The sequence below is a fragment of the Pipistrellus kuhlii genome, unplaced genomic scaffold, assembly GCF_014108245.1.
Source record: "Pipistrellus kuhlii isolate mPipKuh1 unplaced genomic scaffold, mPipKuh1.p scaffold_m20_p_3, whole genome shotgun sequence".
Classification (NCBI taxonomy): domain Eukaryota; kingdom Metazoa; phylum Chordata; class Mammalia; order Chiroptera; family Vespertilionidae; genus Pipistrellus; species Pipistrellus kuhlii.
The window spans coordinates 28,619,869-28,640,290 of NW_023425529.1; the positions used below are offsets into that span (position 1 = coordinate 28,619,869).

The 20,422-nt window shown below is 40.3% G+C and overlaps 1 protein-coding gene across 3 annotated transcripts in view; it reads left to right on the plus strand.

The window, feature by feature from the left end:
• RASSF8 (Ras association domain family member 8) overlaps positions 1-20,422 on the plus strand; it is a 98,293-nt gene that overhangs the window by 24,034 nt on the left and 53,837 nt on the right. The window contains exon 2 of one of the 3 annotated variants that reach the window (XM_045587851.1): positions 3,153-3,232. The exons of 1 other annotated variant lie outside the window; for it this stretch is intronic. The gene's annotated coding sequence lies outside the window, so the exon portion shown is untranslated. Of the gene's footprint in view, positions 1-3,152; positions 3,233-13,713; positions 13,861-20,422 lie in introns of those variants that run through there. One more of the 3 variants, XM_045587852.1, reaches the window with a different exon arrangement.

A 20,422-nucleotide genomic window follows, 5' to 3' on the forward strand; every position in this document is an offset into this window, starting at 1 on the left:
GCTTTATTTAGACTAGGGGTGTCGAACTCAATCAGAGAAGGGGCCAAAATCTAAAATCCAGCCTAAATCTCGGGCCGAATGGTTTACTGAATAGTCATAAACTGTCATTGTGATGGAAACGCAGCGGAGTGCAGTGATGACAGCGCGATGCGGGCCACATTGCAAGGCCTGGCGGGATGGATTTGGCCCGCGGGCCTTGTGTTTGACACATGTGATTTAGACCCTCCTCCTGGCCATCCTTTACCCTTGAGGGTGCCCAAGTCGTTGCCCGGTGCTGGGATTGTAAGAAATGAGGTGGGACTCATTGTACAGTAGGGGAATGGATCTCACACACAACACAGAACAGTGTCCTTTTATTATGTTCAGAAAAACTATCTGTTGAAAACTTCATCGGTTTTATTACCTTTGTAGTTTACTTAATTTGAATTAAAAACCAGTTAACGTTTTAAGTTTTCCTGGTCTTAGAAAGCAGCTCTTCGAGGGGTGTACTTGCCCTACCAGAATTCTTCTGCCAACGCACCTCGCCTCCCTCAGAGCCTGCCCACTCTGAGGCAGCTTTCTAATGTCTGCTTTGCAGAAGGCACCTTCTTCCCTAAATATTCTTCAGGTCTTTTTCTCTCCCAACAGTGCCATCAGTTTGATGTTTTCTCTTGAAACTTTGGCCCCGCCATGCGTTCGTTCTTATCACTGGACCACATCAAAGATCATGCTATCCCTTTCTCGGTGCTTGCTTGATGTCCCAATGTTGCATTTGTCTGATGCGTGTTCTGTACGAAAATACAGTTTCTATTAATATGGCCATCTTGTCCTTTAATCTATATGCACTTAACAGTGGTTCTTTTGGCTGACTCAAATCGGAGTAACAGATCTTCAATGAAGACACCTCATTTATTTGATGGATATTTGTCAAAACTCTGAAAACAGCTTCCTGGTATCTGGGATGTGAAAGTGTTAGCCAGGGACAGGGGACTCCATCCAAGCAATCAATGGATAGCTTGTCTAGTAAAGTTGAGGACATGGATTTTTTCAAACTGGTCTAAACAAAAATGATTGTGTGGCTGCTTAAAAATAATCGATCGCATCGTTTGCTTGTCTTACCTTTCTCCTTTGTCTTGATTTCCTGCATGACATTCAAGGACATAATCGTAAGACTAACAATGCATTTCAGTTCCTGTGGTTTATGGATCAGTTTATGAGCCCTCGCTGGAAAGGTGCAGGAAAAAGTGGGAACAGCGTGGGTTATGTGAACTACCCTGGGATGGAAGCCTGGTAGGAAGAAAGCAAACACCTGAACTCACATCAGGGCTCCACCGTCCGCTGACCATGTGAGCCTAGACATCTTTCTGAAATCTTGGTTTCCTCGTCCTCAAAAAGGGTATTCTAGGCTTTACCTTCACAAGGTTGTGAGCAGTCTCTGAGTTGTGCAGTGTTGCCTGTCGCCTACTGAGTGCCTACCGTTCTCTAAAGGCAGGAACTGGGTTCTGATCAAGTCACCTCATCTTTCTGAACTTCAGTCCCCAGTGTGGGGTGTGCAGGAGGCAGCACATCAATGATTCTCTCTCATCGTTGATGTTTCTATTTCTCACTCCCTCTCTTTCCCTCTCTGGATGATTAAGAACTCAAGAGCAGTCTGGCCAGCATTGTGGCTCGATGGTTTAGCATCACCCTATGATCACGGAGGCCACAGATTCCCTGTCAGGGCATATGCCCTGAACATCAGCTGCCTCTTTACACCCCCCACCGGGGACTGAGCTGGCAACTTGGGAATCAAACCAGTGACCTCTCGGAGCCTGGGATGATGCTCAATCCACTGAGGCACACCTGGCTTCTCTAGGAGATACGTAGTAGGTCCATTGAAGCCAGGAGGCTCTAACCCATCTGATGTAAGAGGGTGAAACAGGAATTCTGTGATATTTAGTTGGCTTCAAGCCTACTCATTTTCATTAGGAAAAAAAAAAATTTAATGTGACTGCTGGTCTCTTTTTCTTGTAAAACTTGGAAGCACGCAGTAAGGCATCTTTGCACTGCAGCTGTAACACTGTGTAAAAAAATAATATGGAAATGAATGGCATTTTTATAAAAACTGTTAAGTTATATGAAGTGTTGGTGTAGTAACCAGATTTGGAGACAATGTCTTCATTCAGGGTTATAGTAGCCGAGCAGGGAAAACCCAGGTAAGGAAGGGGCCATTTGGACTCCCTTCTCCCTTCCTCGGTTGTGTTTGAAGTTTAGACATTTTATGGTAGCTTGCAACAGATCTGGGGGCTTCCGGCTCTTTCTTTTTACACTCTTTCTAATTTGATATTTCATATTATTTTATAGCTAAGAATTTGTAACTTTTTGGTAGCATTTTCTATTCATAATCAAAGTAGTTTGGTTTCTTGGTATATTTAAAAAAAATGGTTGAAGGAAGATGGTCTTGTTACTAAAGTAAACCTTTCTATAAATAAATGCAGAAACATCTGTTAAGGGCATAGTCTGAATGTAGCAGACACAAGAATTGCGTCAATTCTCACTGTGTAGCCAAGATTTCTTTCTTTGGCTTTCTTTCCGACTCGAACCTCCTGGCAGAGTTTCGCATTCTCCCAGCATTAGGCGATGGAGTGGTCAGAGCGCTGGTGCCAGTTACCTCTTTGCTACCCAGCGGTTGTAATTTGCACTCACCACGGAACAGGGCTGCATGCTTTTTGTTTGTGTTTTTTAGTACCAAAAGCTTGACTTTCTCCTTCAGCTTCATGTTTAGGCCCTGTCCTCAGGCAAATTTCCAAATGCCTGTTAAACTGCTTTCAAGAAATGATTGTGAGATCGCAGGGAGCTTGGGTCAGGAGAAAGAGAAGGCAGGAAGTCTTTCCTAGAACACCCTAGGCCCACCAAATGACCTTTTTAAGAAACAACTGACATTCCTTTCCCAAAGGCACAAAAAATACTAATTGAAACCAAACCCAACAAACCCACCCCACAAGTACTGCAAGTCGGGTGTCTACAGGGAAGGGTCAGCCAGGGGAGGAAAAACTCTTGGGAAAACTATAATATGTGAAGCCGAAAGCTTGTGTATTTTTTGCTCTTTAATGATTGTAAGTTACAACGGGGTGGTGTAGCATTTTTCAGATAAAAGTCAGCCAGGCTGATGAGAACTCTGTGTCCCCTTTCAGGTGCCTGTGCCTGGTGCTCTGCCCTCCCTCCAGACTACCTCACCCTCTTCCCGCTCCAGGACAGACTCCAGCTCAACAAGGTGAGTCTGTACGTTGTGTTCCTTACTGCATCTTAGAAGAGTATCACTCATAGGGACTTAAAAAACTTTTTTCCCCCAAAGTTTTTAAGAATGACATTCACTGTGAATTCTTAAAAAAAAAAAAAAAAAAAAAAAAAAAAAAAAAAAAAAAATATATATATATATATATATATATATATATATATATATATATATATTATTGATTTTGTACAGAGAGGAAGGGAGAGAGAGAGTTAAAAACATCAATGAGAGAGAGTCATCGATCAGCTGCCTCTTGCATACTCCCTACTGGGGATATGCCCACAACCAAGGTACATGCCCTTGACCGGAATCGAACCCGGGACCTCTCAGTTCCCAAGCCGACGCTCTATCCATTGAGCCAAACTGGTTTCGGCTTCACTGTGAATTCTTAAGAATCGTCATTTGAAAACCCTTTATTTAGGTAAATGTCTAAAGGTGGTTAACAGTGGTATCTTTTGCCACTGTGATGTAAATCCTTGGTTCAAAATGGGTTGATGCTGCTAGCATTGTGGTTTCAAATTTGGAAGACCAGGCAAAATTTTACAAATTATATCACCACTCTTGGGCTTCCTGAACACTGTTCTTCTAATGCTTTAAACCGGGGCTGGGAAACATCCTGCCCACAAGGCTGTATTAGGCCCACAGAATCATTTGGTCCAGCCCTAGTCAGTTTGGCTCGCTGGATAGTGTGTTGGCTGGTGAGCTGAAGGGTTCCAGGTTCAAGTCCCATCAAGGACACGAATCTTAGTTGCAGGCTCCATCTCACATCAGTGTTTCTCTCTCTGTGTCTCTCCCCCTCCCTTCCACTCTTTCTAAAAATCAATGGAGAAAATATCCTCCAGTGAGGATTAACAAACAAAACAAAACAAAACAAAACATTTGGTCCAGGCCTGCCAAGGCATTAGAGTTAATTAAATGTTTGACCAAATATAGCAGGCTAATTTTTATTTTGATAATTTTGTATGGCCCACGAATGATATCATAAATATCCAAATGGCCCTCGGCAGAAAAAAGGTTCCCACCCCTACTTTGATTGGACAGCCTCTTATTAACCAGAGACCTACGCGTTTCTAACAGTGAAAGGCTAGAAGGTTTCGATAAGCCTGAAATATATCCTGTGTCTGAGCTTCCATCTCTAGTAGCGTTACTAGTTGGCTCCATTAAGCAAAGGGCACATAGAATCCTTGGAGGTGAGAATACACAACTAAATTATTTTCCACTTGCTTTTCATATGTTTGATGTGTGTAATCTCTTACCTCTTGAACATTCAAGTGACTTGCTTGTCCCAGGAGGGAAAATAATTTGACTTAGTTTGTAGTAAGTGAAATACTTATGAATAAACTGTTCACATTTTACAAGTGAATAAACTATGTAAGAGTATGAACCAGTATGCCTTCTCATAAATTCCTTAGTCCCTCATTTGCAAAAGTTATGTGCATGCATTTTTGCCTAGATAATGAATTTCAGGGGTCTCACATACATTCCTTCCCCCATGGAATAAAAAGGTATGACTTTAGAGCCTTCTAGTAATTACTAGGCTGTGTGGAAGGAGTGGATTTCTGGAAAAGCACAAGTCTGTATTCTCATTGATTCACTTGTTCTGGATGCTGTTGCATTGTTTGTGGGTTAGGAAACCAGGACTAGGCCACTAGTGTTGAGAGTCAAGGATAGTCTGATTGTAATAAGGCAATTGTGTATGTCCGTGTGAGACCTGAAAAATTGAAGTTGAGCCCTGGCTATTGTAGCGCCTATTTGTAATACAGTCTAAAGAAGCATAAGAGAAAAAAAAGTATTATGTAGGTAAATTGACCTAACACCATGATTGGATAGGCACATTTTAGTTTTAGCTTCCTGTTGCAGGAATATTCCTGCAAGATTTCCCCCAGGCTTCCCTCCCCCCTTTCCCCCCGTCTCTCCTGTTGCGTGCCTCGCTTGTCCCGCCCACCCCACTGCACCCGTGGCCACTACTGCCACTGTCTCTCACCTGCTCCTCCAACCTGACCCACCACCCCCACTGCCTCCTGCCGCCACTGCCTATGTGGTGAACACATAGCCACTGTGCACCTCATCTCGCCCCACACTCGCTGCCAGTGCTTTCCCTCCAGCAGCCACAGCCACCTTGCTTTCCACTTTGCCTCCCTCTTCCTTCTATGCCACATGTGTCAAACACAAGGCCCGCGGGCCAAATCCGTCCCGCCAGGCCTTGCAATGTGGCCCGCACCGCGCTGTCATCACTGCACTCCGCTGCGTTTCCATCACAATGACAGTTTATGACTGTTCAGTAAACCATTCGGCCCGTGATTTAGGCTGGATTTTAGATTTTGGCCCCTTCTCTGATTGAGTTCGACACCCCTATGCTGTCTTCCGTCTTCATTCCTCCCTCCCTCCACATATGCAAATTAACCGCCATCTTTGTTGGGTTAACTTGCATATGTGCTCTGATTGGTTGGTGGGTGTGGCTTGTGGGTGTAGCGGAGTGATGGCTAATTTGCATCTTACTCTATTATTAAATAGGGATATTTCTGTTCAGGTGGATTTATATACTATTAAATTACACCAGGAAGGAATTGCAGTTCAAGTTTAATATTGCGGATTGTATACAATGAGTTTGAACAGTTTAATGATTTTGTTTCTTTTTGAACGCTACTAGTTACCCACTAATACAGGTAGGAGATGTATGAGTTGCTTGGAGTTTGCTGCTGAAGCGTTTTCATTTTTTCATTGTTTCTGCTCAAAGGCTCAGTACACTAAAAATTAAATGGCTTTGATTCTTGACTTCAAGTGCAAAGAGGCTCCTTTAGCACACTGCTTTGTTTTCCTTTTGAAACTAAGTTTTGTTTGTTTTACATAACTGAAGGGCTCCTAGGCTAGGGTATAGCTAGCTATGCATGAAATTTATAAAACTTTTTGCCTGTGCTGGTTACTGAAGTAACCCAGCTTACTCATAGAGGGGAGGGTATGTGAGTTCCCCAAGACTATATGAATGAGGTGTCTAATTTTAGGCATGCTAACTTTGATGAGCAACAAAACCAGCTTGTAATTCTCGGTATTGTTGTACTGTAAACGATTTTAAGCTTTTTTCGTGGAGTTAAATTTTTAAATTTTTAATGTCTTGCAATCAGATAATCTCTACTAAATCACATTTTCTCCATAAAGATGCAATCTTCCCTGCCATTATTCTTTTAAAGCATGATGTTAGAGAATAATTCAGTTTATTACAAGGCATGTTTGTTAGGTTTATAAATTTGAAACTATGAGAGCAAACTCATATTTTCTGTTAAAAAAAAGACAGATTGGATAAAACAATAAGACTTCACATATTGTTTATTTGCTTTTCTTTCTGTTTGAAATTGAACTTCCCCCAGTCCCTTTTCCTTGTACCTTCCTGTAAAACTATTAGTGAGGGGAAATAACAATAAACAGGATTTAACTCTATATATTTCTTTCAAAATGGCCTTACCAGTAATTTCCCATAGTTTCTGTGATGAAGCATATGGTGGTAATATACTGTGCCTCTGGTAATGAAGAGTAGTTTCAAAATACCCTCCACATTTTATATTTTAGACTGTGTATGTGTGTGTTTTCAGGTTAAGTTTATGTCCCATGTAGACTTAATGAGCTTTATTTTTATATGCTTATTCTTGGTTCAGATTGGGACATTTCTGAGTAAAACTGGTAAAGCGATGGTTTATTGTTGTTACTGGTAATTCATGCACACAGATTTTAGGAGGCTTGAAATGATCTTGGGGAGAAAACAGCTTGGTAGAAGGGGGGCCGTTTTCTGTAATTTAAGTTGTCATAGTAACCTGCATCAAGGCATGTACTTGGAATCCAGGCCTGAAAAATTTCAGTGACAATAAACATTCCAATCACATTCATCATCCCTTTTTTTTTTTTTTCTTCCAAGAAAGGAGCCATCTATTATGACCTAATTATTTCATTACTCTTTTTAGAGCATGGGTAGCAGTGTGCATTTTTTAGCATTTTGAAACTTCCCTGGTAGAGTAAAAAAAGAAAAGTTTAGCTGTATATTTGAAGTTGACATTTTTTTATAATCTCAAATTTATTTTAGGTGGCAAGATTGTTTCAATATATGGTTACTTAATGAAGGAAAAAAAAACCACAGGATTTGAAAAAATTGCCATACACATTTGTTAAATGCAAGGCTAAAGTTAAGAGTATTGGAATCTGGTTGATCTGGAAATGTTTTTATTTTCTTACTGTCAAATTGTTAATATTTTTATTTTATATAATTTTGGGTTATCATCTTAAGCACAAGTGTACTTAAGTAAAGAAGATGAGATATCATTTTTATTAGCAGAATGAGTTTACTTTGAGAAATTGTATCCAGATAATATTTTTAGATGGGCTATCTTTCACAGAGAATAGAATTTTTTTCTAAAAAAAAGTTTTTTTTTTTTTTTTTTTTTTTTTGCTTCTCTCTTGCCTTTTGTAAAATACTGTTTGTTTATTAAGATAATATGCAGTTAAAATTGTTCTCCATGAGTAAGGAATGTTAAGAGAAATAGGAGGTAAGGGTGTGAGTGCCCATTCATTTTAGGAATCTTGGAAAATAAATTGGAAGAGTTTGTGGCTAGTCTAATAAAAAAGTTATACAAAATTAGAAGTTATGGGATGTAACTATAGATAAAAAGTGTTAATAATCTTATATATGAGAATATTAATCAAATGAATTAATTTTAAAACAATAAATTAACAAAATTTAAATTTTAGAAAGTATAAAGGTATATTTAGAAAGCCTAAGCAATCCATTTACTTGCAAAATGTAAAGGAAAATAAAATCACGCATTATCTCACTGTTTAGAAAATTCCTCAGTTAATATTTTATGAGAAGTATCTAATTTTTTAAACAGAGTTGGAAACAAGCTGTCAATAGCAAAAATAGTAATAATGGTGAAACACTAGAATTTTATCTTATTAGAATTAACAGCAAAACCAGCTATTACCACTACTAACTAAAATGACAAGATAGTTGAAATATCAAGATAGTGAATTAAGAAAAGAAAAAGGACTGAGAGAATTGGAAAGGATAAAATTTTATAGTTAATAAAAAAGTCACCAAGATGATAAACTGAAATGAAGAGAGTGTCATAAGTTTTCATTATATATAATATTAATATGACCTATATAGTAGTGATAACCAGTTCAAAAACATGAAGGAAAAAGGAGCCTATTCATAGTAGCAACAGAAAGTATGCTGAAGATTAAACTTTGTGAGAAATGTGAATGGCATGTAGGAAGGAAACTATTAAACTTTACTGGGAAGATGTGGACACACCTTCTAGATACAAAGACAGCTAATTATTTTCATTCTCTTTATGTTTGTAAGTTTAATATAATTTTAATCAAAATCTCAGCAGTAATCTTTTACAGGTCATTGATTCTGAATTTCATTTTCATAGAAAAAATCAGAGCCACAAAATGCTTATATACAGAGGAATAATAATAATGTAGGAGAACCTGTAATGCTAGATACTAATAAAAAATAGTATGATGTTATAAAACAGAAGAGAATAGAAAGCTCAGAAGAATGTTGTATTGATAAAATGCCATTATAAATAATTAATATAAAAGTATAGTAATAAATATACCAGAGAATGCCCATGAATATCTGCTGGATTTGGGAAAAGATAAACTAAAATGCAGTAGCAAAGGTTAAAAAGAAATGATTTATATTTAATTGCATTGAAAATAAAACAAATTTAGCATATGCCAAATCACTAAAAGTATTCTCTCTTTATATACCTATATGTAAAGAATTATTTCAAATTAGTAAGAAAATACTCAATGCCCAATTCAAAATTAGTTTTTTAGTTCTTGGTAGACAGTTTAATGAGAAAATAACAGATACAGATCTAAGAATTTGTTTAATATGAATATTTAACAAAGAAATGTAGTATCTTGTGTGTTATATTATTAAAGACTCAAAAACATGCACATAACCTATACATAAAATATCACATAAGCCGATCTATATAATTTCTAATATTGGCAGTGGGAGAGTTAAGAATCTAATTAGGCTATATTATAAAAGCCTAATAATATGCTGTGTCTAGTTGGCTGTTCAACCAATCAAAGCATAATATGCTAATGATATGCTAAGGCCATGCAACCACTCACTATGAGGTACACTGACCACCAGGGGGCAGACGCTACAATTAGTAGATTAGCTTGCTGCTGGGGTTCGGCTGATCGGGACTGAGTAAAACGGGCCGTACACACTCTGGAGCCCTCCTGTGGTCCCTCCCCAGCTAGCCAACCTCCTGTGTTCCTCCCCGGCCCCTAATCATGCACTGGTGGGGTCCCTCAGCCTGGTCTGCACCCTCTTGCAATCTGAGACCCTTCGGGGGATGTCAGAGAGCCAGTTTCCGCCTGAAGTGAAACAAATGGTCACTATGACATGCACTGACCATGATGGGGCAGACGCTCAATGCAGGAGCTGCCCCCTGGTGGTCAGTGTGCTCCCACAGGGGGAGTGCTGCTCAGCCAGAAGCCAGGCTTAGGGTGGTGAGTTCAACAGAGGTGGTGGGAGCCTCTCCCACGTCCATGGCAGCACTAAGGAGCGGGCCTAAGCCGGCAGTTGGACATCCCTCAAGGGCTCCTGGACTGTGAGAGGGTGCAGGCTGGACTGAAGAACCCCCCCCACCACAGTGCAAGAATTTCATGCACTGGGCCTCTAGTCTATGTATATAAAAGCCTAAGCGACCATTAATACTGGTTGACCAAACAACCAGTAGTCTGATCACTATAATGCGCACTGACCACCAGGGGGCAAATGCAGGAGCTTCCAGTGCGCTTCCACAGCCAACCTCTGGTGGCCGGCCAACCTCCCGCCCCTCCCCCCCCCCCCACCAGCTGGGTGGTTAGTGCACTTTCACAGTCAACCTCCCATGGCCAACCAACCTCCCACAATTCCTCCCCCCAATCAGCCCCAATTGCTAGCCAGGCCAAGGAACCCCACCTGTGCACGAATTTGTGCTCCGGACCTCTATTGTTCATATAATGCAACTAGAAGGTAGACTACTCTGTAGCCAATAACAGAATCTGTTTCTTTCTTTATCCACCTACTTATCTAGTTTAACTATTTAGTTAAATGGAAAAATAATAGTAACTTAAAAAGGACATAATCTATATATATGTATATAAAAGCCTAATATGCTAAGTATCCGACCATTTGACTGTTCAACCAGTCGCTATGATACACACTGACCACCAGGGGGCAGATGCTCTGACCGGTAGGTTAGCTTGTTACTGGGTCTGGCCGATCTGAACTGAGATGAACTGGACACACCCTTGAGCCCTCCTGTGGTCCCTCCTGGCTAGCCAACCTCCTGCAGTCCCTCCCTGGCCAGGCCAAGGGACCCCACTGGTGCATGAATCCAGGCACTGGACCTCTAGTCTATATATATAAAAACTAAGAGTCCGGCTGACCACCTGACCAGCCAACTGATAGCTATGACATGCACTGACCACCAGGGGGCAGATGCTCAATGCAGGAGTGGAAACCACAGGCATGGAAACATGAAACAGGCTGATGAATCTCAGAGTGGGAGGGAAGGGCTGGAAGAGATTAACCAAAGATCTTATATGCATACTTGTGGGGTCCCTTAGCCTGGCCTGTGCCCTCTCGCAATCCGGGACTTCTCAGGGGGTGTTGGAGAGCCAGTTTCGGCCCCATCCTCACAGGCTAGGCCGAGGGACACCACCGGTGCACAAATCTGGGTCTCTAACGTGAATTATAATATCCTTATATCACATTTTTAAAAAAAATATATTTTATTAATTTTTTTACAGAGGAAGGGAGAGGGATAGATAGAAACATTGATTAGAGAGAAAAGTCAACCAGCTGCCTCCTGCACACCCCCTACTGGGGATGGGCCCACAACCAAGGTACATGCCCTTGACCGGAATCGAACCTGGGACCATTCAGTCCGCAGGCTGACGCTCTATCCACTGAGCCAAACCGGTTTCAGCTATATCACATATTTTTAAAGCATATTTACATAGACAATAAATTAGAAGGCAGTATTCAAAAGTACTAATAATGATTATCTCTAAGAACACAGGACAATAATAATTTTTGTTAACTTTATTATTACAGACTTTCTAAAATGTATTTATTAATATATTCAGAAAGTTGAAAATGGATTCAGGTTAAAAAACACACAAATATGATACCTAATATTTCATTATGTACCTTTTTGAAAAGAATATACTTACTGTAAAGACATACTTCTTGTGACCAACTATATGCAGAAATTAATAACCAGGCATCTGCAGAGTCACTGGGCAGGGCTGAACAGACTGCATTCCTGGCTTGCCATTCCTATCAGACTGTGGTGTGTACCTGTGCATCTGGTATCGTGCTTCCTGGGAATGTGGGGCCCAGCATCCCTGGGAATGACAAAGAGCATTGTGCCCCTGTGTTTAATATATCTGGAAGTTGCAGACCAGGTAATTCTTCTGTCTGTCTGTATAAATTACTTCAGCTGGGCTACTGGGTAAGTTTTATGCATTGATATTTCTGCTGTGTTACGTACGTACTTCTCACACTTCCTTAGTGGATCTTTATAGTCTGTTGAACTAACATTGTAGTTGGTGATCGTAACTCGCTGCACATGTGGTTCTTCAGTTTACAGGGGAGGGCTGATCTATATTGTTTGAATTAAGCACTTTTTTGGCATTGAAAGTCATGAGCGATACTGTTGAACCACACCCACTTGTTCCTGTAAACTCTCCTGTGGTATGCAGTTTTCCCTTCGTGCTTTCCTGTTTTTTTGGATGAATCATAATCTAAATAGGAGAAACTTTTTGGTAAATATTTCAAGTATGAATATTTATACGCATCTAGTAGACAGTGTGAATCAAGAACATTTGTTTTGTGCGTCCGCTGTAGAGCTTGTTTTACTTCCTTGGAGGAAAACTCTAGCTGCACCTTGAAAATTGATAGAAAAATTGATAATATACATACCAAATGTGTTTTTCTTCTTTTTTTTTTTTTAATGTTTTATCATTTTATTTATTTTTAATATATTTTATTGATTTTTTTACAGAGAGAAAGAGAGAGGGAGAGTTAGAAACACTGATGAGAGAGAATCATCAATCAGCTGCCTCTTGCACACCCCCTACTGGGGATGTGCCAACAACCAAGGTACATGCCCTTGACTGGAATCGAACCTGGGACCTTTCAGTCCGCAGGCCGACGCTCTATCCACTGAGCCAAACCGGTTTCGGCAAAAATGTGTTTTTCTTATAATTTATAAATAAGTTCTAATTCTACAAAACGTGAGGAAGTGATAGACCTCAAAGTTTGGATCACTTGCAAAAGGATCAAAGCCTTTTCACCATCACCTTCCATAGTTCTCTTTATTAGCACTTTTGTAGTCACATCTAGTATTGCTGTCTTTAGGTTTGCAGAGAATCTCCTGGGAGTGAGACAGGTAGTAACTAATTATAGTCATGTCATCAATTATGCAGCAGTGGAATGAAGAAGGTGCTGTGGGGGCACTTTAACTGGGTAGAGGTGAAGGAAGGCTGCTTATGGGTATCATTTGAGCAGGTGTTCAAAGGTGAGTAGATTTTTAAGGAGGGGGAGAATGCCGCCTAGAACAGCCTGGCAAAGCCTAAGAAAGAATACAGGAGCATGATGTGTTTGGGGCAAATAAGTAATTGTGGTCATTACTTGAAAGGATCAAAATTATTTAGAAGTACACAAAGTTGTAGTTGTAGGATAAGTAGAAGTGTTAATGATTTGGAGTAACCTAAAATTCAGATATCTTCATAAGCAGAAAGTTAGTCATGCTTTTTTTTCCTTGATAAATTGTGTATAATCTCAAGAAATTAAGTATTTAACATATTCTCATGCTTCAAAAAGATGTTGCTACTTTAAACTGTTCCTTTAAAATTAGGTAAAAATAAATAACATTAAAAGCTATAATGTTTTTAGCATGTTGATTCAGTGTTCCATTCAGTTTGTTAATATTTTCTCCTGTGAGCTGCTCGAGCCACTTTCATGGTGCAGATTCTTTGCAGACTTTGCCTTACCAGAATGTGAATTGTGTGTGGGATGAAATAATTAAAGATTGCTCTTTTTTTTTTTTTTTTTTTGTACAGCAAAATATGCTTTTAGAAAAACAGACTTATATTTAACTGCAATTTTTTTCCCATTTTGCTTCCAAAGATTGTTAGAATGTATACTCTCAATCTTTTTTTACTATATCAAGAAATAGAAATGTGAATTGTAATTTTTGCTGTTAATAAAATAGTTATTTCATCTAGACATTTATATCCTAATGTGAAAAATAAAATAATGTCATGTGGCTGTCTTACCTTGGCTCTAGTACTGTCTTGCCTGCTTCATTTTGTATTTCCCCAGTGCTATACCACCACATATTTCAAGCATATATATAAAATCTTAATTTTATTTTTCACTTGGAAAGCACTTTGAAGACTTGGATTTGATGTTAAAGAAACCAAGACCGAGTTGGAGACTGGTTTGCTTCCTCCAAATATATTCTCTAGGGCAAACACTCTTCTGCTCATCTTTGTGGACCCAGTGCCTAGCCAAGTAGATAAAGATCAAATAGGTGAATATATCTCTTTCTTCTCAGGGCCTGAATTATACTTTTATTTTTTTTTACTTCCAATTAGCATTCTTTCCTAGCCATTGGTACTTTCTCCTCTAATTTACTACTGCACAATGGATTTATAAAGCAGCAGCATTCCCAAGGCTTCAAGTTATGTATAATGCAGAGCTGCCAGCTATCATAACTACTCCCCTCCCTCCCTCTCTCCTCCCCCCCTCCTGCCAAAGAAATCTAAGCTTATAACACGTGAGGACAAGAGGACTATCTGCGCTGAGAACCAATGGCTATGCTAGGGTATTCCTGAATGAAGTAGAATTCCACCCTCAATGATGGATAGCACTTTGTGCCATTCAATATATTGTTCACACTTTTTGTTGTTGTTGCTAATCTTAACCTGAGGATATTTTTTTCCATTGAATTTTAGAGAGAGTAGAAGGGAAGGATGGAAGGAAAAAGAGAGAGAGAGATCCATGTGAGAGAGACACATCTATTGGTTGTCTCCTGCTTGCACCCCGACCGACCGACCAGGACTGGGGATCAAACCTGCGATTGAGGCACGTACCCTTGATTGGAAATTGGATCTGCGACTCTTTGGTCCAAGGGATGTTCTGACTAGTGAGTCAAACCGGCGAGGGCCACACTTCTTTTGATAAAACCACAGAGTCAAAACTTGCATTAGGATCATAGGCTTTACTTGTAGACTAGTGTTTCCAAGCAGGTGGGAAATTTGTGAGAGCAGTTTATGATTGAAGGGATGCTCCTGGCATTTAGTGAATGGGGCCAGGTGCCAGGCGTTCTGTTGTGCACAGGACAATCCTACACAGTGGAGTTAAAATGATCCACTCTACTTTCCTAACAAAAAACCACAGTGGACATAACTTCTTATTGAAAGTGTGGGTGCAAGAGATTAGGCCATAAGATTAAGAGTTCTTTTTAAGACATGCTGAGTTTGAGATGTCTACCAGATGTCCAAGTGGCAAGGTTGACTAGATATATATGAGGTTGAAGTCAGAGAGACGTCTGAGCTAGAAATATAAAGATGGGAATTGTCAAGTATTTCAAGTTATGGTCAAGTTGAATAGATCACCAGGGAAAATATTAGATGACTTATATAATTACTAGAGGCCCAGTGCACAAATTTGTGCACAGGTTGGGTCCGGCTGGCCTGTCCCAATGGTTGCTCATCAAGTGGGCCAGAGAGGGGGTCGGGGGCATGCAGTTGGCTAACTGACCCTGCCCCCAATCAGGGTGTTGGGGGCCAGGCCAACCAGGCTGATTAGGGCCTGGATCACGCTGGTTAGTTGCCGCAGTGTACATCATAGCCACTGGTCGTTCTGGTCGTGGTCATTCTGGTTATTCTGCTCCAATTGCTGGGCTTTTATATACATAGATGATTGAGATTCGGAAAACTCAAACATTAGTAAAGCATCGAGAATAGGAGATTGAGAAGGATTACTAATTAGTGAGATTGGAGGAAAGCCAAATGAAGAAAGTGCATCAGGAGCATGGGTTGATATACATTGATTCTTAGATTTAGCAGCATGAAGGTGATTGGTCATCCTCATAAAATAGTTGAGTGGACAATCAGAAAGGATATATGCACCCCTATGTTCATAGCAGCACAATCTACAATAGCCAGAATTTGGAAACAGCCTAGGTGCCCCTCAGCAGATGAGTGGATCCAAAAACTATGGTACATCTACACAATGGAATACTATGCTGCCATAAAAAAGGAATTCTCATCATTTGCAGCAACCTGGATGGAGTTGGAGAACATCATGCTGAGTGAAATAAGCCAATCAATGAAAGAGAAACACCACATGACCTCACTCATTTGTGGATAATAAAGAGCATTATAAACTGATGAACCAAAAGATATAGAGACAGTATATCAACAAGAAGACTGTCAAATTACAGCGGGGAGGGGAGGAAGATCTGGGGGAGATAATATCAATAGATCAACCGAAGGACTTTTATACATATAAGTACAACCAATGGACACAAAACTCTGGGGAGGGAGGGAGGGGGGCAAAAAAATCAATAAAATATATTAAAAAAATAAAAATAATAAATAAATAAATAAATAAATAAAAGTGTAAAAGTTTATTAATTAAAAACAACAACAACAAAAGGAGATTGAAAAGCCTGATGAACAATAATAGCAGTTCATTGTAGTAGAGTCCGTGATATGGGAGGGGAGTGGACTGACTGTTCTCGGGGAAAGGGAGGGAGGAAGAGACTGAACATAAACTGTGCACCTATGGATGAGGACAATGGAGGGTGGGGAGGGGGTGGAGGGTGGGGTGGGAACCTGGTGGAAGGGGGAAGAAATGAGGAACCTTTGTAATAATATGAACAATAAAGATTGATATAAAAAAAAAATAGTTGAGTGGAGTGATAGAGGTGAGAGCCTAACAGGAATGAGCTCAATAGAGGTCAGGGGTGAGAAAATGAAATGGAACAAGAATGAAAGATAGCTGGTAGAGGAAGTAAAATAAAACTAAAGCTATTTTGCTTTTTTATTTCTGTCTTACAATGGATAATAAAGCTATTTATTTATTTTCTGCTTCACTGTAAAAATCAGTGGGGAGAGCGATGATGCTCATTGAAGTTGATCTGAAGGGCTCCTGTGACCACACCAGTAGCTTCTCATGCATCTGGCTTGCTAGAGCCTGGAATAGCTGACTGACATGTAATTGATCTGGAGAACAGAAGACGTTCTCACTCTCTAGTGTTACTCCTTTTTTGTTTAGGAAAGTTGGTCAGGCACCAGCCAAGGGCTTAGATTTTAGCCAGAAACTGAACTAGAAATTAGTGGAAAATTAGAAGGTAAGGTAGAACCAATTGCTTCTCCCTGGGCAGTGACTTGAAAACAGCTGAAGCTTTTCCTTCTTTCCCACCGGAGCCTCTTCACCATTTGACCTGTAGGCAGAACGGCGCAGGGCCTGAGAATAAGAAGAGTGAGGCTCCTACAGGGCACAGGATGAATGAGGCACTCACTCTCAGAGCCATGCAGGTTCAGTGTTGGCACTTGAGAATGATGCCTCCTTACGTTTACACCCGTGCTTGCCACTGCCTTGTCACCCTGATCCTGAGAATTGGCACTCTAGTATTTTTTTTTTAATATATTTTTTATTGATTTCAGAGAGGAAGGGAGAGAGAGGGACAGAGATAGAAACATCAATGATGAGAGAGAATCATTGATTGGCTGCCTCCTGCACGCCCCCTACTGGGGGACTGAGCCCGAAACCCCGGCATGTGCCCTTGACCAGAATGGAACTTAGGATCTTCAGTCTGCAGGCTGACGCTCTATCCACTGAGCCAGATCAGCTAGGGCCACTCTAGTCTTTTTAAGGGACAGTAGAGACCAGCCAGTGTTGCTCAGTATTGAGCATCAACACAAGAACCAAGAGGTCCCTGGTTCAGTTCTGGGTCAGGGCACAAATGTCCGGGTGTTTCGGGCTTGATCTCTTGTAGGGGGCATGCAGGAGGCAGCCAGTGTTTTTCTCTCATCAGTGTTTTCGTCTCTCCCTGACCCTCTCTAAAATAATAAAATAAAATGAATTTTAAAAAATCAGGAAAAACACATTAAAAAGAAAGTAAAAAAAAGGGAGGCAGTAGAAAAGCTCTCTTGTATCTCATTTTATATTACCCATTTGAGATTAATTTAATGTGCTTTCGTTAACATGATATTCCCCCCTCTCCTTAATATTTTACTGACATAAGTGACTAATAAACACGAGGAAGACGTGGTGAAGAAGAAGAAAATGTTCTTGGCTACACAATTTTATTGTTAGTGATGGGACAAAGCAGGGAATGATTGGTTGGGGCCTTTGGATAACCAATGAAAGGGTAATAATGAGGGACTTTTGGTTACCCAAGAAGCAGGAGAGAGGCAACAGGGAGATAAAGAGGGAAACTGATTGGGATCACTCCTACTTATGAAGACTAAACTAGAAATTGTCCTTCTCTAGATTAGTTGTCATTTTTAAGTGCTTTAAGTGCCCTAATACCATCATGATGTTTTTTCATCTTTGGAATCCAAAGAAGGTTTATTGCTTTTATTTTTTTAATCCTAAGAATTGAATTTCTTGTTCTGTCCAGTGCAGATCTGAGAAAGATCTCCTGAGGTCTTCTGAGAAATTAGCCATCTTTGTCCCTTAGAAGTCAAAAGCCCACAGCAATGTGCACAGGACCCAGAGGATTCCTTGGCTTTGTGTCCTGTGATAGTATTGTCACATGGTCCTGTGATTGCCTCAGAGGGAGCTGCAGCAGGAAAGGTATACCAGAGAACCATGGCCAGTCTTGATCTTGCTTTTGGAGTTGTCAGATTCTCATAGGAAGAACATTTGGGACCAAATGTGTGCAAGTGAGTAGTCATCTGAAGGACTAGTGGGGACAGATGTACAAAGATGGCTCTAAGGGACTTCCATCATGAGGAGGTGTCCAGAGGGGCCGGCAGCAGACACATTTAGAAAGGACGGAGGTGGTTGGGGGTATGGTCAGTGATTCTTTTGTAATTAGGAAGTTGATGATTATGAGACTGAGGAAGAGCCCAGTGACCCGTTAAAGTGGCTCACAGAGAGAATTGGAATGGCAAGAAGTGTATGACTAATTATGGAAGAAATAGTGAGCCTATAGTTTTTTAGATCTTGCTATTTCATTGCAAAAGTTATATCTTTATATATTGCATTCACGTATGAGTGAATCTGGTAGCAGTACGACAGAAGTTCTTTATTGCAGTTTCTTTGGGGTGAGGCCTGATGGCCTTTTGGTTTGTGTCAGCTCCATTTCTAAGAGCTGATTCAGCACTGTATCCATGGAAAGAAGTCCCCAGTGAAAGTGGTAGACTTTGACTTTGGTCAGTATTACATAATCAAGAGGCCCTTCCAATTTCCTCAGAACCTCTTTTCCAAAAAAAAGTAAAATATTTCCCAGAATAGCTTTCCTCATCCTGATGAGCAATATAATTTTTCATAATGTTAGTTACTCTTCCAGGCCCTTGCTTCCTCTTCACCTTCAGTCCCAGAAACACCTGAGCTAATCATGTAAATGTGATAACACGATTAATTAATTGAGACTGACCCATGAACTTCAGTGGTAATCTAACATCTTTAAAGCTCTTGAAACAATTAAGTGTAATGCATATCCTGCTTAATTGTTTATTGAATGGGAGAATATATTAGTTCAAGGTTTGCGCTCTGGTTGCGGATTGCCCTGATTCAGATCTTGGCTTTCCCTTAATGAGGTGTGTGATCTTGGGCACATTGTGGAACTTCTCTTTGTCATGGTTTCTTTTTCTAAGAGTAGGGTTAATAACATTATCTACCTCTTGAGGTTATTATGAGAATTACTAAATAAAATGATACGTGCAGTCGAGACCGGTTTGGCTCAATGGATAGAGCGTCGGCTTGGGGACTGAAGGGTCCCAGGTTCGATTCCGGTCAAGGGCATGTACCTTGGTTGCGGGCATATCCCCAGTAGGGGGTGTGCAAGAGGCAGCTGATCAATGACTCTCTCATTGATGTTTCTAGCTCTCTATCTCTCTCCCTTCCTCTCTGTACAAAATCAATAAAATATTCAAAAAAAAAAAGAGGCAAATATTTTTTTAAAAAAATGATACGTGCAAAGCGCCTTGAATAGTTTCTGTCATGTGGTAAATGCTTAGTAAATATTACCAATGGCTTTTGAAAGATTAGCTGTCAGGCATTTACTATTTTAAAAGTGAGAAAACCAAATCTGTTCTTCTTTCCCCAATAACATTATAATTGCCAATGAATATTTGAGTGTTGATTGTGTGAATTGCAGTTATTTAGCCTTTTTTTTTTTCCCCCCCAGTGGCTGGAAATGGCTTCATGTATTTTTTAAGATGGAAGAATAGAAGAAATCTTCCCATCTGGGCTCATATCAGTCTATCATGCTTGACACCTAAACAGAACTGTGCTCATATGTTATTTTTATTATGACTAATGATGTGAGTTTAATTTTTAAAAATGTGTGAGGACTGTGGTTAGCAACCACATTTGTTTTTTCTTGGACATCCTGTGTCCATGATGTCTTTCCTTCCAGCTGTGCAGTTCCATCCCTGCGCTCTGTCCCTCCATCCAAATTTACTGAAACGAAGTGAGGGAGAGTGTACCCCCAGAGCAAGAAGGTAATGAGGTTCCCATGGAGTCAGCAGCACGTTACCCATGGCATTCTTCATTGGCATGAGCTCATCCTCAGGGAGCTTGGCAATGCTCACCCTATAAAGAGAGCAGAGTTCTCCTTGTGTGGGGTGCCCACAGGACTTCCCTCCCAGCTTCTCCAGTTTCCTTATATACAGTAACTCACGTATATTTGATAAACCGTGGGAAAATGTGGCTTCTCTATTGAGAGCCACCTGGTGGGACAGCTCTTGAGTGCTCATAAAACTCTTTAAATAGATGAGACTTGGTTGGTGCTCCTAAGCAAACTGATGAGAAAAATATTCTTATCAGTGTCATACAGATGAAGAAATGCCCTTGCCTGTGTGTAAGGGAGCTCAGGGAGGCAGGGTTAAAATTAGCAGTGAGCCCAGGTC